Consider the following 18,064-nt stretch of genomic DNA (forward strand, 5'->3'; position numbering starts at 1 on the left):
TCGCCAGGCCTCCGCACACACCCAGAAGCTTCTGGCTAGCTGCGCCAGGAGCTTCCCGCCCCACCGCCTTCAGGCCACAGAAGCCTCCCGTGGACTGCTGGAGTGTGCGGACAGGAGAAAAGAGTGGCTTCCCCACAGAGGGACATTCAGAACATGGAAAGGCGCTGAGTAAAACAGAATTAGGAAACAACACCAAACATAGATACAACTCCATCCCTCGTTATAAAAAGTCCCTCCGGGCGAGGTGCAATGTGCAAAGTTCAAACTCGAAGGACAGGCCCATGGCGGAGCCCGCTCCTCCACACAGCAAAGCTGCTGAGACCGAGGATAGAGTGCAGTAACACTGCCAGGGAACCGCACGGCATGGGCGCGGCCAGTCCTCAGAAAAACTCTTGCTTATATTCCAAGAAAACCCTTAACAAAGAAATGGAAAGTAAAGTCAGATTAAAATAACACGTTTACCTCTCAAACTGGTAAAATCGCAAACCTGAAAAGCACACGGTATGTCCAGTGTGTAAGGCAACGGCCGCGCCGAAGCACCGGTGGTCCAAGCGCCTGCTGGTGCGTGCCGCTGAGCGCGACAGGGCGGTGCAGGGACGCGCATGTACACGTTCGCCACTGTACTGCAGCACGAACCAACCCAACAGGCCTGGAGACACTCGGTCCACTGAGCCCCGGGAATGCTCAGCGGCCTGCAAGGGCCCAAGCAGCCATGGAAGCAGGAGGATGAAAAGAACTTCCAGATACCCCTTGGCAGCAGGCCTCCTTCCCGGCCAGGAGAATCCTGACTGTGCTCAGTAACCAGACGGCCATTCAGACCATCCCCAGTCCTGTGGCTGAACAGGGACTGGTCTTGTCATCCCTGCCAGTAATTAACTCAGAAATGTACCTGTCCACACTCTGGTTGTTGACTGCACAGGTACCAGAGAGGGACAACATGGACACCTGTTCCGGAGCTCACAAAATGCACGGGCCGGCAGGAAGCCAGCAGCACCCGGAGGACCCGAGTCGTGCCGTCGGCGGGGGCCGGCTTGCCGAGACCCCAGCAGACAGAGCTACTTGGCGTGCCTCTCAGGACACGGACACACGAGTCCGGAGACCGTTCACCCAGGAATGATTAGAGGGGAACCGCCTAACCTAATCCTCCCATGTAAACAACACACATGGCTGCAGCCAGCCAAGAGCCGCCCAGCACAGGCCTGCGCTGCTCTCCCTGCCGAGCCTGGCACAGACAGCACCTCGTCTAGCCCCGTGTCCTGTACACCCTCCACTCCGCCAGATGTCCTTAAAGACAGCCAGATGCCGAGGCACTGACTAACCAACAAATCCCAAGTGTATTCTCAGATCATCCACAGAAACCAAGAAGCATCGAGCTTTCCCAAAAGCAGAAAGCGTGAGACTTAATCAAGATGCCACAGAGGCGGGGGCATTCTCTAGCTGCCAGGTTAATGACAGCTTATATCATTTCCATCCAGTCTCAACCATCTAGTAAAACCCCACTGAACTGAGAAGGAATGTATCTATACTCCCGAGAGAAGTCAAAAGATAATCACCTGCATCCACAAGTGCTACCCTACGAAGGTCAAGAGCAGGTAAGTTATTGAAATAGACAGAATCCAAATAAAAAATAAACTCAGCACAGCACACATGCTAAAGATCTCACAGAACACAGACCAAGCAAGAACGCTGTGCTCTCACCCACCAAACACTGCCAACGTGCTCTGGAAGAGGAGCCACCAAAAGTGCGTCCCTCAACAGGACAACGGGGGCTGCCCTTTGTAAGAGAGAGGGGCGACTGCAGGTTGTCCAAATGTCTCTTAGATACAGAGAACGTCAGCAAATCAGCTCTGCTGAAGGGCAGCCAGTCTAAAATCATGACTCCAAGCCGGGCATGGTGGCGCACACTTGGAATCCCAGCATTCAGGAGGCTGAGCCAGGAGGATGGCAGCTCGTGGACAGCCTCGGTTACTTAGTGAGGCCCTTTGCGGCTCAGTGAGACCCTGTTTCAAAATAAAGAATAAAAAATAGGGCTGGAGGTGGAGCTCGGAGGTAGAATGCCCCTGGTTTTCATGACCAGTACCGCAAAAGTAAATAAATAAAACAGATCCGGCATATTCACACAGTATGAAACCACTAAGCAAAAGAAAGGGATGAACTATCAACACACGACAGCGTGGATCCGTCTCCAAGCAGCCACACAGAGCCAGGCGTGGCGAACCCTGGATCCCAGCACTAGGAGGCTGCGACAGGAGGACCACAGGCTGGGGCCAACCTGGCCAGCAGTGAGCCTCATCAACCTGGCAAGACCCTGTTTCAAAGTAAAGCTAGCCGGGCGTGGTGGGCACGCCTGTAATCCCAGGGCTTGGGAGGCGGAGACAGGAGGATCCGGGTTTGGGGGCAGCCGCGGCTACTTAGTGAGGTCTCCACAATGTAACAGGACCTTCTTTCAAAATAAAGAATAAAAAATCAGGCTGGGGGTGTAGCTTGGAGGTAGAATGCCCCTGGGTTCAACGACTAGCTCCACAAAAAAAAAAAAAAAAAACAAATAAAATAGAAACAACAATAAAATAGGGTTGGGGGTATAGCTCAGAGATAGAATGACCCTGGGGTTCAATCCCTCAGTTCCACAAAAAAAAAAAAAAAAAAAGAAAAGAAAAGAAAAACCTTTGGAACCTTTGTTGAGTGAAAGAAGCTGAAAAAGATAGAATGCCAAGTGCATGAGACCACTAGACTTCTAGAACTTGCAAACTCACCTACAGTGACAGGACGCCTATCAGTGTTTGCCTGGGGCTGGGCCAGGGAGAGGCCAGGGGAGATACTGCTAACCCACAGGTCTGGAGAGGTGACAGACATGTTTGTCATCACTGTGCTAGTGGCAGTCTTCTAGACGAACACCTCTGCCAACCCAAACTGCACACTTTAATATGCAGCGTAGCGCGTCTCTTACACCTCAACGGAGCTAAATGAACCTGCATTCGTCAACCTGAACACACAGCGCCGAAGCCCTGAGGCTGTGGGGAGCGAGCCTCCTGTCCTTTACTTACACATCCTGCTTCTGGACAAGCACCGTGGAATGCACACAGATGCACAATACTAAGCCAAGCCTGCGTCTCTATCATTCGTCATTCCATGGTTTACTAGCTGGAAGCGCTTTAGTGAAAGTTCTCATTATGTTCCGTTTCTCACAGGCACTGTGCTCTAAAACTCTATAAATGTAGCCATCAATCCCCAGCCCTAAAATACTTTATAACTAGACTGCCATCAGAACCACAAGAAAATTCCAGCTCTCACTCTGCCCTAGGAGACCCAGGGCCGCTCCACCTCGCCGGTCTCCAGGATGCCTCTTTGACTGCTTACATTTAACCAGCACAGACTAGCTTCCATGCGGGCCCAGCACTGCACGGCCTCGGCACCGGGAGCGCACGCGGCGGACCTCGCCACTCACACCCCGCCCTTCCTACACCTCGGAACCTCCCTGCGCCCATCGCCTCTACCATGCCCGTCTCACTGGCTGGACAGTTCTTATTATTTCCTAAAATCATCTTATAGACTTACTTACTTACATGTGCTTTTAGCCCAATATTTCCCTATTTTAACTTGAAAGAATTCATCTCCAGACACCAAGCTGATACCAGTTCAAAAGCACCCAAGCTGTTAAAAAAGTCAAACCAACTGTCTTACTGATTTTATGAGGCTCCAATGATAAACCTAAAGAAATGAAAAACTCGCTGTAGTCCAGGGCTGCCGCCTCCGTACAGACCTCAGTGCAATACAACAGCACCTGGCAAGTACAGTGATTGAATTCTGAAATTATACTACCTCCTTCTTAAAAAAGATACTTTTCAAAACAGATCATGTCAATGTAAAAAGTATCCGCTGTAATAATTAGCTTGGACCTCAGACATCCTGCCTTTGGGATACTTAGCCATTAAACAAACAATACAGCTTTCAAATAAACCAATGTAAGCACTTTTAATTCCTCACTTTTTATTTTATCTTTTTAGAATTTTAGTTTTCAGACACTGCTACCAAAAAGTTAAACTGGTTATTTTGCTTCTTGATGTTATAGGCTATAAAATGACTTTATGGGCAAATCATTGAAATAATCACTGGAATGCACATTTCATGACCAAGGGCTTTAATCTATTTATATCTACTTTATTTATCCCTCAGCACCTATTCCGGACACATTATCAGCTTAACAAACATGTACCATCAAACACGCTCACTCTGCCTTAAGAGATGGACACACCGCTCAGAAGCTGGGGGTTACTGACAAAGCCACAGGAAATCTTTTCTTGTTATTGTTTCAGACTATTATGCATGAGCTGAATGGTTACTAGGGATCACAGCATTTGACTTGTCAACTGCCAGGACGCTTGGTCATCAATGACAAGAGAGCAACCTAGATTCTCCCAAGGTGTGCAGCCACCACACCAACCCCGCAGCCCCTAACGATGGCGCAGACGGAAGCCATCTGACACCCAGAAGGCTGCCTGCTATCGAGGACTTACACTGCATGGTGCACACAGGCTCCCACCATGAGGTGACATACATGCACACAGGGCTGCCGGCCTCCCCAGCCCCTTCCCCAGGCAGGTACTGAGGCTGACGCTGAGATTCTAACGTATATACACAATGTCCATGGAAGTGATTGTCATCGATTCCCCCTCCCCTAGACCACCCCTCTGGCTCCGCTGGAGTTTCTCCCATTGTCTGGAGTCCTCTGAATCCCAATTACTCCCTAGCTTGCACTAAGAGGGAGGACACGTGACCCTCATCTTCTGTGCCTGGCTCATCTCATTTAACATACTGGCTCCAGATCCTCTCATTTCCCCGCAAATGACACGATTTCGTTCTTCTTTATTGCTGAGAATTCCACTGTGTGTATTTCCCACAATTCTGAAATCCATTCGCCTATTGCTGGACACCTAGGTTGGCCCCATAATTTGGCTTCTATGAGTTTTGTGCTGCTCTAAACAGGGATATGCATACGTTACTATAAGATTCTGGTTTAAATCCCTTTGGAAAGATTGGATCCGTTCCCAATTTTCTAAGGAATCTCCACACTGGTCTCCATAGCAGCTGCACGAGCTTGCAGTCCCACCAACCGTAGAGAAGGTCCGCTTTCCCCACGTCCTTAGCAGCATTTATTGTTGCTTGACCTCTTGGTGACTGCCATTTTGATGGGGGTTAGATGGAGTCTCAGGGTAGTTTTGACTGGCATCTCCCTGATTGCTAATGATGTTGAACATTTTCATGTATTAACCATTTGTACCTCTTTTTTTTGAAGTGTCTATCAGTTTAAGTGCCCATCTCTTGATTAGATTATATTCTAGATATCAGTCCTCTGATAGATCTCCCATTCTGTAGGCTCTCTTTAGACTCTTGATAGTTTTTTTTCTTTCTTTTTTTTTTTTTTTGCAGGTCTGGGGATGGAACCCAGGGGCATTCGACCTCAGAGCTATACCTCCGGCCCTATTTTTTATTCTGTATTTTGAAACCGGGTCTCAGTGAGTCGCAAAGGGCCTCACTAAGTAGCTAAGGCTGTCCGTGAACCGCGATCCACCGGTCTCAGCCTCCCAAATGCTGGGATTACAAGCGTGCGCCACCACGACTGGCTCTCTTGATAGTTTTTTGATGAACAGAAACTTTTGAATTTAATGCCAATCTATTTATTAATTTCTGTTTTAATTTCCTGTGCTTTGGAGGTCTTATTGTGTACCTGTGCCTATGTGTTGGAGTGTTGGACCTATGCCCTCCTCTAGTAACTTCAAAGTCTCCGGTCTAATTTCCAGGGTTTTGGTCCATTTCGAGTTCTCTTGTGCAGGGTGAGAGATAAAGATCTAATTCCATTTTTCTAACCAGCTTTCCCAACATCATTTGTTGAAAAGGCTGTCTTTTCTCTGACGTTTGGCACCTTTGTCAAAAATCAATTGGCCATAGGTGTGCCAATTTGTTTCTGTATCTTCCATCCGTTCCGTTGGTCTACGTGTCTGTTTTGTGCCAGCACCAAGCTGTTTTTATTACTAGAGCTCTGTAGCGTAATCTGAAATCAGGAATTGTGACGTCTCCTGCATTGGTTCTCATTGATGAGAATTCCTTTATTCTTTTCTATTTCTCCATATAAAATTTAGAACTGACATTCTTTTAGGTCTGTGAAGAATGGCATTTGTATTTTGATATGGACTGCACAGGCTCTGTACTATCACGTTTGGTAGAATGACCATTTTGATAATATTTATTTTGCCTATCCCAGACCACAAGGGAGAGCTTTCCATCTTCTAATATCTTCAAGTTTTTTCTTTAGTGTTTTATGACTTTCATCGTAGAGGTCTCTTATCTCCATGGTTAGATTTATTCCTAGGTATCTTACTGTTTTTGAGGCTACTGTGAATAAAACTGTTTTCTGGATTTCTTTTTCAGTGGATTCAAGGTTGGCAAATAGAAAAACTACTTTTTTTTAACTGATTTTGTATCTTGCTACTGGTTAATGAGCTCTAGAAGTCTTTCTGGTTGAGTTTCTTGGGACTTCTAGATAGAAGGTCATGTGTGTGTATCTGCAAATAGAGAGAATCTCAGTCCTTTCCTATTTGAATTCCTTAGTTTTCCTTCTCTTGTCTTATCACTCTGGCAAGAGTCTACATTGAAAAGGAGTGGTGGTAATGTTCCTGATTTTAATGGAATTCCCAAAGTTTTTCTCCATTCAATATGATGCTGGCTGGGTTTATGACATGTGCCTTAATGATACTGAGGTAAATTCCTTCTACTCCAATTTTCTGCAATTTTTTTTTACATGAATGAGTGTTGGATTTTGTCAGATGCTTTTTCAGCATCTGTTGAGGCGATAATGTAAGATTTGTGTCCTTAGTTCTATTTATGTGTTAAGTAACATGTCTGCACGTGTAGAACCAGCCTTGTATCCCTGAAATGAAACCAACCTGGTCAACTCCCAGGTGAACGTTAAACGGCCCTACACAAACAACAAAAATATAAATAAAGACACATGTCATAATTAAGTAGTCAAAGGCAGTAACTGTCAATTAGAGAAAAGGAGTCAGTTTTGAGATGTGCTGCAGGTAATTTGTACCAGTGCAAGTTAAAACGGTCAAGTTTAGGAATAAATTAATGAAGATTATCCCCTAAAACGCCACCCTCACCCTCACAATTCTAGGGGGAAAAGCATTAAAGATATAGCCAGCTGCTGAGAGCTACAGATCCCCGGTGGACACAGTGAGACTGTGCCGCAGGAACGTCACCGAGCACATCACCGCAGGCCGACAACTGTGCACCCAGGGAAGCACCGAGCACATCACCGCAGGCCGACAACCGTGCACCCAGGGAAGCACCGAGCACATCACCGCAGGCCGACAACCGTGCACCCAGGGGAAGCACTGAGCACATCACCACAGGCTGACAACCATGCACCCAGGGAAGCATCGAGCACATCACCGCAGGCCGACAACCGTGCACCCAGGGAAGCACCGAGCACATCACCGCAGGCCGACAACCGTGCACCCAGGGGAAGCACTGAGCACATCACCACAGGCTGACAACCATGCACCCAGGGAAGCATCGAGCACATCACCGCAGGCCGACAACCGTGCACCCAGGGAAGCACCGAGCACATCACCGCAGGCCGACAACCGTGCACCCGGGGAAGCACCGAGCACATCACCGCAGGCCGACAACCGTGCACCCAGGGAAGCACCGAGCACATCACCAAAGGCCGACAACCGTGCACCCAGGGGAAGCGCTTCACTGAAGGAGCCAGGAATGCGGATCCTTGCTCAGCCTTGCTGGAAGCCTCGGGCACGGAGGACCATTTTATGCCACAGTTTTGTTTTCTTTTGGTACTGGGGATTGGACCCAGAGGCATTTCACCTCTGAGCTACACCCCCAAGACCTTTTTTTTTAAACAGAGCCTAAGTTGTGGAGGGCCTCGTGAGGTTGCTGAGGATGGTCACAACTGCGACCCTCCTGTCTCAGCCTCCCAACTACTAGGATTAAAGGTGTGTGCCACAGCTTAACTGACGGTAGACACAACCCCTATCTATGTTTGTGGACTGTTAAACTTGAAGCGAACGTTTAAAACAAACCTACATCTTGGTCTTCTGACTACCATGGTCTGCTCCCAGTCGCTGGACTGGTGTAGAGCAGGTTCAGACCCACGGAGACGTCCAGGGCCAGGCAAGAAGTCAAACAGGCAGCTACACTTTCTAAAGTGTGACGCACTGCACCACTACACAGCCACCATGAGGCCAATAGGCAGAGAGACATGATAGTAAGCACTGACAAGATGCGGCTTTTCACACAGTGTGTGTGTGTGTGTGTGTGTGTGTGTGTGTGTGTGTGTGTGTTACTGGGGGTGGAACCCAGGGGCTTTTCTGTCTCCGGGCTATCCCAGACCTATTTTATATTTTATTTGGAAACCGGGTCTCACTAAGTTGCTGAGAGCCTCACTAAGTAGCTGAGGCTGGCTTCGAACCTGTGCGATCCTCCTGTCTCAGCCTCCCAAGCGCTGGGATGGCAAGCGTGCGCCACTACGCCCGGCTACAGGCCACTTTAAAAACGTCCTTCAAAACGATAAACAGAGTCCCCATGTACCCCAGAGACTCCACAACAAGGGATATACCCAACAAGCCTGAAAACCTAAGTCCTTAAACAGTACCTCGCCGGGCTGAACTGTACACTTCAAACACGTGAGCTGTACTAGTATGAGCATTATATCTTGACAAAGCTGTTAAAAATATATTGTACGGCCGAGCATGGCGGCACATGCTTATAATCCCAGTACTTGGGAGGCTGAGACGAGAACTACAGGTTGGAGGACCGCCTCCGAAGTAGTGAGACTCCCATCTACTTAGCAAGACTCTACTTGAAAGTAAAAATAAAACAGGGCTGGGGGTATAGCTCTCAATCCCCAGTATCCCCACACACACTAAAATAACAATAATAATAATAACACACACACACACACACACACACACAGAGCGAGAGAGTGGGAGGAGTGTTAAGAGCCAGCGCCGCGCAGCTACGCACAACGCCACAGGCCCGTAAGCCTGGTACTTGGGAGACAGACCAGAGGATCACAAGTTCCCAGCCAGCCTCAGCAACTTAGCAAGACCCTGTATCAAAATAAAAAATAAAATGGCGGGGTATAAAAAAAGGCGGAGGTGGAATGCCCCTGAGTTCAATACTCAGCACTAAACAAAATTCTACATATGAATATGTGTGTATATATGTACAAATTGTATATGTATATATGCACATATATTGCATACATGTATATACGCCCTTATATAGTAATTATATCTTCTAGCAGGTGCGGTGGCACATGCCTGTAATCCAAGCTACTTGGGAAGCTGAGGTAAGAGGAACGAAAGTTCAAGGCCCGCCTCAGCAACTTACTGAGACCTTGTCTCAAAATAAAATTTAAAACAAAAGGTTGTGCCTGTGGTTCAGCGTGCAAGACCCTGGATTCAATTCCCAGCACTGCAAAAATAAAATGTTTTAAGCTAAATTTTTCGAGTACAAATACTTATCCTCTATAAACGACAGCTCAATACTCGAGCACCTGTCAAGTGTGTGTGTACTGGCATCGCGTCATCCTGCTCCAGAGAGCCCACAGAGCACGTCACAGCCAAGACCACGGCAACAGCCCTCCCTAAGGGATTTCTGCCTGAAATAGGAGTTTCTTAGGTGAAATACACCAATTCTATAAAAATCACACAAACTAAACTTTACTCACCATGAAATTCGAATAGCCCAAAACTACTAAAACTGAATTTGTAATTTAACATCCCCTGGGAGAAAAATCTTCAGGCCCAGAGTTTCACAGGGAAATTTTACCTAGTGTTTAAAAAACAATTAACAATTTTATACAATCTCTTCCCAAAACACAGAAGAGGAGAGGTCACTTCTGAGTTCCATAAAAGGACTGTCCCTGACTTATCACGAGGAAAGGCAAGAGAACTCCAGGTGGTGTGGGCTGCCCAGGGCCTGCTGCTAAGAGGACTCGGCGGGCGGCTGGTAAAACGTGAAAGAGGCCCAAAGCGCTGAGTGAAGGAACGACTCACTTCCTACTTCTGATGGTTGTCCTGAGGTTACACAGAAGAACGTGCTTGTTTACAGAAAGCACCATGAAAACATTCGGAAGTGATGGGCGTTCAAAGTATGCGGTGCTTGTTATTTATTCTCCTGCAAATTTTATTCTTAAAATCAACTCCCCAGGAAAGGGAGGTTGTACTAATACAAAAAGCTCTAAAACCCAGCAGGACACGGTGGTGCGTGCCTGTAGTCCCAGTACCTGGGAGGCTGCGACAGGAGGATCGGGGTTCCCGGTCAGCCTCCGCAGCAATTCAGCCCGAGAAAATAGTTACTGCGTTTTGTTTTGGGTTTTGTGTTTTGGTGGTACTGGGGTTCCTGGAAGCCCTTTTACCTCCGGGCTACACTCCCAGACCTATTTTATATTTTTATTTGGAAACAGGGTCTCTTAAGCCAGGGAGGCTGGCTTCGAACCTGCGCAATCCTCCTGTCTCCGCCTCCCAAGTGGGGGCATTACAAGCGTGCGCCACCACGCCCAGGTATTACTGTTTTTAAAATGATCAAAATTTTTGCTTTAAAAACAGAGACATATGCCGGGCGTGGTGGCGCACGCTTGTAATCCCCGTGCTTGGGAGGCAGAGACAGGAGGATCGCGCAGGTTCGAAGCCAGGCGTGTGTGCTGGCTTGAGACCCTGTTTCCAAATAAAAATACAAAATAGGTGTCTGGAAGTGTAGCCCGGAGGTAGAAGGGCTTCCAGGAACCCCAGTACCACACACACACAAAAAAAAACAGAGACATAGCAGATCAGAAAATGAAGTCATTTTCCATAGTCACAAAACAGCAAGAATCTGAGGTGACCAAGCCCAGTAATCATGCTCCCACTCTCCACACGATTGTGATTCATTCCAACAGTCTAGGACAGTGGACAAAGCCGGAATTTCCCGGCATCCGCGCGTGTCCTGCAGTAGAAGGCCTGAGCGGCCTGGCGGCGCGGCCTGGCAGCCAGAGAGGCCGTCCCTCCGCCGTGGGCAGGCCGCCTGGCCGACTCGCTGAGCGCCCGCAGCCACCCCTCACCTCCACACCTGGCAGGCTAGAGTCCATGGCGGGTCAGGGCCACCAGGCGACAGGTGGGGACACACTGAGGGCAGCAGGCTCTGTGCTCCATCCAGCACACCGGCAGGAGAGGGAAGGCACACAGCTGCAGCCTGTCATGGCGCACCCGGTCTCAGCTCTCAGCCAGCGGGCAGGGCCCGCTCCAGGGGTCCACCTGCCTCCGCATGCAGGCCCACCTGAAGGGCTCCCTGCATTCACCACGAGTGATCTCGCCCACATCACTGCGTTTTAACTGGAGAATGCACACTCATGTTAACATGTGCACAGCCCCGTCACCTGGCAGGACCCGGCTTCCTCACCACTCCCCATTACTCCCCATTAGCGTAGAGAAGACACCAGGAAGCGCGGCTCAGAGGACATCCTCAGAGGCCAGCCGTTGGTGTAGCTTGGTTCTTTGATCTGGCAGACACTATTTTAACTACTACTGTTAAAAACCCTTGAGTTTGTACATCTTAGTCAACTTTCTTTTCTTGGTATTTACCTTTTCATATCTCCTTGGTCTAGAAAGAATTCAAAGCAAGTTCCTTTATCTGACTCCAAAATCTCCCCTTTTCCACTACGCCACTGTTCTCAAACAAGCATTTCTTCAGAAACAAGCCCACATTACCAGCTAGTCCAGTGCTGGGGATTCAAGAGATAATGGAGAGTTCCGCCCCTGGAGCCCACAACCCAGTCTGGTGAGTAAATTCCAGTTCAGTACGGTCTCCGTAAGTGCTAACATGCATGCAGGTGTTGCGCTAACAGATGGCCGGTGACTCGGCCTCACGGCCGTCCCAACCCCCCCGAGAGCAGCATCAGCGAGCCATCAGCAAGCGGCACCCTCTCCCGGCCGGCTTCTCTAAGGCTCCTGGAGAGCGAGCCCCCACCATCAGGAGTAATCCCTCCTGGGCTTTCTCTGGACACAGGCTGGCCACAGAGGGTGTTTATTCCGGGACAGCAAGGCGTTCCTTCTGGAAGGAAGCCCACAGCCTGGCTCACTCCCTCCCTGGGATGGGTGAGCAAAGCCCCCCAAACCCCAGAGTAGCAGCACAGCCAAGCCACACACACCCCCACTTTGTCTGGCAAGAGAAAGCACCGCCCACCAGAGCCCAGAACTCCATGTGGCACCGCCATGCCCACAGAGCGAAAGCTTCCTACCTAGAGAGCAGTACCATCACCTGAAACCACTGCCTCCCCACAGGACAGAAACGAGCTCCCAACGTGATCAGTTATTAAGCTGAAGTTGAAATTCCAAACAGAAACACAAGTTAATACTACCACAAGTCACGTGCTAATAGTTATACTCAGCTTTAAGAAATGAAACTGAAACAAGATGATCGTCAGGTCTGTATCCCGTTATTTCCATAAACACTGCTTGAGCACCTGCTGTGTACCAGGTACTGTTCCAGGCCCCAGGCAGGTCGATAAAAACAAAGTCCCTGCTCTCGTGGAGATTCATTTTTAATGAGGGAACAGACAATAAATAATTGAATACATACCACCAAAATAGTTCTTGAAAAAGCAGGTTCGAAGCCAGCCACAGCAACTTAGCAATGCCCTCAATTTAGTGAGACCCTGTTTCAAAATTTAAAAAAATAAAATGGCTGGGGGTGTAGCTTAGAGGTAAAAAGCCCCTCGGTTCAATCCCCAGTACCAAAAAAGAAAAAAAAAATCTAACAAGATATCAGTTTAAAAAAATAAGACAAGGTAAAAGAGAAAAATGACAGAAAGTTCTATGTTCAGATGACAGACCCCAGAAGGCCTTAAGAAAGCCCACAGGGGGTAGGAGCAGGTGGCACCTGAGTTGTGGGAGCGGCTGGTGCAAAGGCTTGCTGCGGGAAGGCCAGTGGGGACCAAGGTGCGCCCAGAGAAGACCACCACAGACAGGTGGAGGAGGCAGCGGGCAGAATCATGGCAGGCTGGGATTCCCTGGACGGCTCCAAGCAAGGAAACCAGGATGTGATTCACACACACCTGTCACCCAGCAAGTCGGGAGGCTGAGGCAGGAGAACCGCAAGTTCAAGGCCAGTGTGGGTAACTTCGAGGCCCTGTCTCAAAAATAAATAAATAAATAAGGCTAGGGGTGTAGCACAGTGGTATAAGGCCCCTGGAGTTCAATCCTGTGTGTGTGTGTGTGTGTGTGTGTGTGTGTGTGTGTGTGAGACATACACACACACAGTAATTTTTCCCACTATCAGAAAAATAAGGTAGGCTTGTTTTTAAAGAAGCCTACTGCGAGTGTCTACGCAATTAAGCATGGCACCTAGTTACACGTGGCTGAGGACAAGTCAGGCAGACAGAACCAACGGGGCACGGCGACTGCAGAGGGCACCTGGCGCCCTAAGGGCCGCCCAGTCCACGGTGCCAAGGCCCTTTAATGCCACGCCCATGGCTCTCAACACCAAACTGGAACGAGGCCAAGGCCAGAAGGAGAACTCATCAAATAAGCCCTGCGGGTGTGCTAGGAATAACAGTAAATGCTAGAAGTGCTTTTAAGTAATTGCCTGATTTTTATACTTTTAAATGCTGTTGTTAGAATTCCAAATAGTTTGGAAGCTTAAACATTAATATCTTGCCAAAATTATCATTATAACTTCCACTTGATGCTAACGTCTGCCAAATGCCCGCAGAGGCAGCGCTGAGAGGAAGAGGTGAGTTAAATGCTGCACACCAAAGAGCCTGCACAGCGGGCACTCCAGGAGCCAGGGACACACACACACACACACACACACACACACACACACACACACACACCGGGGCAGGCAGCCCTGCACCCGCCCAGCCGGGGCCAAGCACGGAGCGGGGACCACCCGACACTCGTCAAGCTGGGCGCTGCCAGTCCTGCTCCTAGGCACAGAGCACCGGGTCCTAGAGAGGGAGACAATGTCTGAAGGGCAGCGTGTGTAGAAATAAGTAAAAACATAATAAACACTACAAGAGAAAGTGAACAACTCTAATAACTGAGGAGAAAAATTAAAAGTTCTAATTTTCTTAAACCAATGATTCTCCATAATATTTCAGACTTAAGAAACTTATTTTCCTAAGGAAACAGATATATCCACCAAAAGTATACATGAGAAATTTACTACAAAATCACAACAGCAAAAAATTACAAACAAGCCAGGCGTGGTGGCGCACGCTTGTAATCCCAGCATTCGGGAGGCTGAGACCAGAGGATCACAGTTGGAGGACAGCCTCAGCTACTTAGTGAGGCCTTCCGTAACTTAGTGAGACTTAGTGAGACCCTGTTTCAAAAAATAAAGAATAAACATAGGGCAGAGGCTATAGTTCAGAGGTCGAATGCCCCTGGGTTCTATCCCCAAACCCAACAAAATAAAAGAAAATTACAAACAACTGACTCTCAAAATTCTAAGATAAAAACAAAAATTCAAAAAAATTATATATTCAGTACTGGCCCAATTTTGTTTAAATATGTACACATTCTCTTTAAAAAGTTAACACTGTCTGGACTGAAGAATAATGTGGAGGCCGGGCGTGGTGGCATGCGCTTGAATCCCAGCATTCGGGAGGCTGAGACGGGAGGATCGTGGTCCATGGACAGTCTCAGCTACTTTGTGAGGCCCTTTGCAACTCAGTGAGACCATTTCAAAATAAAGAATAAAAACATGGTTGGGGGTGTAGCTCAGAGGTAGAATGCCTCTGGGTTCCATCCCCAGTACCACATAAAAAGTAATAATAAGCCGGCGTGGTGGCGCACGCTTGTAATCCCCACACTTGGGAGGCAGAGACAGGAAGATCACGCAGGTTCGAAGCCATCCGCGCTGGCTTAAGAGACCCTGTTTCCAAATAAAAAGTATAAAATAGGTCAGGGAGTGTAGCCCGGAGGTAGAAGGGCTTCCAGGAACCCCAGTACCACCAAAAAAAAAGAAATAAATAATAATAATAATAATAATAATAATAATAATGGGTGACTTTCAAATTTACACATTTTTGTATTTTATAAGTTATATAAAACATATTACTTCCTTTTTCTTTTTTTTTTTTTCTTGTGGCACTGGGGATTGAACCCAGGGGTGTTCTGCCTCTAAGCTGCACCCCCAGTAATATTTTATTTTTTATTTTGAAACAGGGCCTCATTAAGTGCTGAGGGCCTCCCTAAATTGATGAAGCTGGTTGTGAACCTGTGACCCTCCTGTCTTGATTTCCCAAGTACTGAGGTTACAGGCATGCACCACTACATCCAGCTAAAATGCATTACTTTCTAAATCAGATTTTAGAAATACACAAAGCCGGGCGTGGTGGCGCACGCTTGTGATCCCAGTACTTGGGAGGCTGAGACAGGAGGATCGCACGGGTTCGAAGCCAGCCTCAGCTACTTAGTGAGGCTCTCAGCAACTTAGTGAGACCCTGTTTCCAAATAAAGTATAAACTAAGTCTGAGAGTATAGCCCAGAGGTAGAAAGCCTCTGGGTTCCACCCCCAGTACTACAAAAAAAAAAAAAAAAAAGAAAGAAAGAAGAAAGAAATATACAAACTAAGGCCAGGTGTGATGGTGCAGGCTTGCAATCGCAGTACTTGGGAGGCTGAGACAGGAGGGTTGCAGCTTCATAGCCAGCCTCAGCTACTTAGGCCCTCCACAAGTTAGTGAGACCCTGTTTCAAAATAAAGAATAAAAAATTAGAACTTAGGGGTGTAGCTCGGACACAGAATGCCTCTGGGTTCAATCCCTAGTACCACAAAATATAATAATAAAAATGATAAAAATAATAATAATAATAATAATAATAATAATAAAACTATATTCAGTACCTAGGTTGGGTACATAATGTATTAGTGAAAATAAAAATGTGATGAAAATACACAAAAGTCAATACTTATCGGTATTAACGTGTTACAAAGAGAAAAACCAACCCCAGAGAAAAACAAGGTCTCCTCGTTTACGCACTTCAATGTTAAAGGAGAGACAGACCCTAAACTCACGCAGGGCAGACTGCAAGGAGGATGGAGGGCGCTCAGGAATGCCACCAGGGCCCAGGGGCGAGTGCTTCTACCTAACTGGGAGGTGCGGCCCAGGAGAAGGTCTTCTTTAAGAAGATGGCTCGTACTGTTTCGGATCGATGGTCAGAAACACCTATTTGCAAAAATTATTAGAGGGCACTGGTGGTCATTAAGAGTAGTTGAAGCAAAGAAATCTTTGAGATTTGCCTGAAGGATGCTGGCATTTCACTCTATGATGGTTTGGGTTTTGTTTTTGCAGTACTGGGGATTTCGACACTCAGCCATTAGACATCGTCACCAAACTGACCGAAGGAGCCCCCTTCACACGCAATCTCAGATCCACACCCTGCGTTTCACACGGGCTCCTCCGCCACTCCTCTCGCACCTGACACGCCGCAGCCAGCTCCCAAGCACTGCGCCCACACGTCTGCGGAGGTGGCGCCGTGGGCTCGCCCGTCGTCTCTGTGGCGCCTCGGCAGGACTGCTCATGAGATCATGCGTATTACTAAGTCATCGATCTGACTCTTTTGGGTACATTTTAGTAAATAACAGAGGCAAAGACGATGCGTCTTCTAACAAGCGTACCAACCCAGCAATGCTGAGGATGCAGGGCTACCCACCCGGACGGGCTGACCCCTGCAGCTCGTGAATCGCACCTGGGACGGAGGCCCGACACCTGCCGCACTCCAGCTGGGCTGTGCGCAGCCAGCCTAGTGAAAAAGGGTGCGGCGGCTTCCTGCCATCACTTTGGGATTACTCCAGAAAGTCTGCAGGCACCCCGGTAACCACGAGCCAGCAACAGAACTGGCTGCCCTGAAAAGGTGGACAACTTAGGGACCGAGCTTCAAAGTAAAAATGGCTGGGGGTGTAGCACGGAGCACCCTGGGTTTAATACAGTGCCAGGGCAGCGGGACGCGAAGGAGAGCCAGGAGAACGTTGGGGACTTCCTAGACAAAATGCTGCCACGTGAAGCTGGCTGAAAGGCGATGGCCATCGCATGTCCGGAGGGCTCGCCACGCACACTCGAGGCTGGCGCACCCAGAGGCTCAAGGCTGGCGGCTGAAGGCGGCTGGCAGAGCCGCAGGGAGCAGGCTGGCTCTGAAAGCCCGCACAGCACAAAGTCCGCGCGCCCCAGGAGCCAGCCGCCCCCACGCGTCAACGCCTCCCTGAACTTGCGCTTTTGCGCTGGGACACCAAGAAAGCGCATGCGTTGGGATTTTAGCTCCAACATTACCTTGCCCTGACCAACCCAACCCTGAGTTAACGGTTCTCGCCCCTGGGTGACTCCAGAGCGCGGCGGGCTGCCCTGCTCAGGCCACCCTCCACCCCACTGCCGCCTGCAGCACCTGGCAAAGGTCTCAGGGAAGGGCTGTGAGCTGGGGCAGCAGGACCCCTGCCCTCCTCCAACACCCCAGCTTCCCCTGCACGCCACCACCTGCGAACTCCACCTGCGAACTCGTGAGCAACAATAAAATTAACAGGCCCCAGACTTCAAAATCAAAAACCAACGGCGGACCCAGCTCTCCTGCTCTTACGGGTTTATTTGGTTGTTTCTGGTACTAGGGATTGAACCCAGAAGTATTCTACCTCTGAGAGAAACCCTCGGCCCCCTTTTCACTTAGAAACTGGGTCTTGCTAAGTTGCTGAGGCTTTAAACCTGCTACCCTCCTGGTCTCAGCCTCCCAAGTGCTGGGATTACAGGCCGGCACCCAGCTCTAACGATCTATTTTTTAAGCTTTAATTATTAACTGATACGTAGTAGCACAAAAATGATATGTTTTATGGAGTGGTTTCAATATATGTATACATTGTATAATATTTGTATCAAATTAAATGTATTTCCTCAAATAACTCAGCACAAGTGAAAATAGTATCAATCCCTTCCAGCTGTTTGAATAGCACAGCACCTTCCCATTATCCCGGTCACCCCACCGTGCCCTCCCACACCAGAACTCCTGAGCCCACC

At 48.5% G+C, this 18,064-nt stretch overlaps 1 protein-coding gene across 2 annotated transcripts in view; it reads right to left on the reverse strand.

Annotated features, from left to right (window-relative positions):
• Window positions 1-18,064, reverse strand: part of MBOAT2 (membrane bound glycerophospholipid O-acyltransferase 2) — a gene marked incomplete at both ends in the record, with an annotated part of 111,263 nt that overhangs the window by 78,869 nt on the left and 14,330 nt on the right. The gene's annotated exons all lie outside the window — the stretch shown is intronic.

This window comes from Muscardinus avellanarius (genome assembly GCF_963383645.1).
Source record: "Muscardinus avellanarius genome assembly, chromosome: 15".
Classification (NCBI taxonomy): domain Eukaryota; kingdom Metazoa; phylum Chordata; class Mammalia; order Rodentia; family Gliridae; genus Muscardinus; species Muscardinus avellanarius.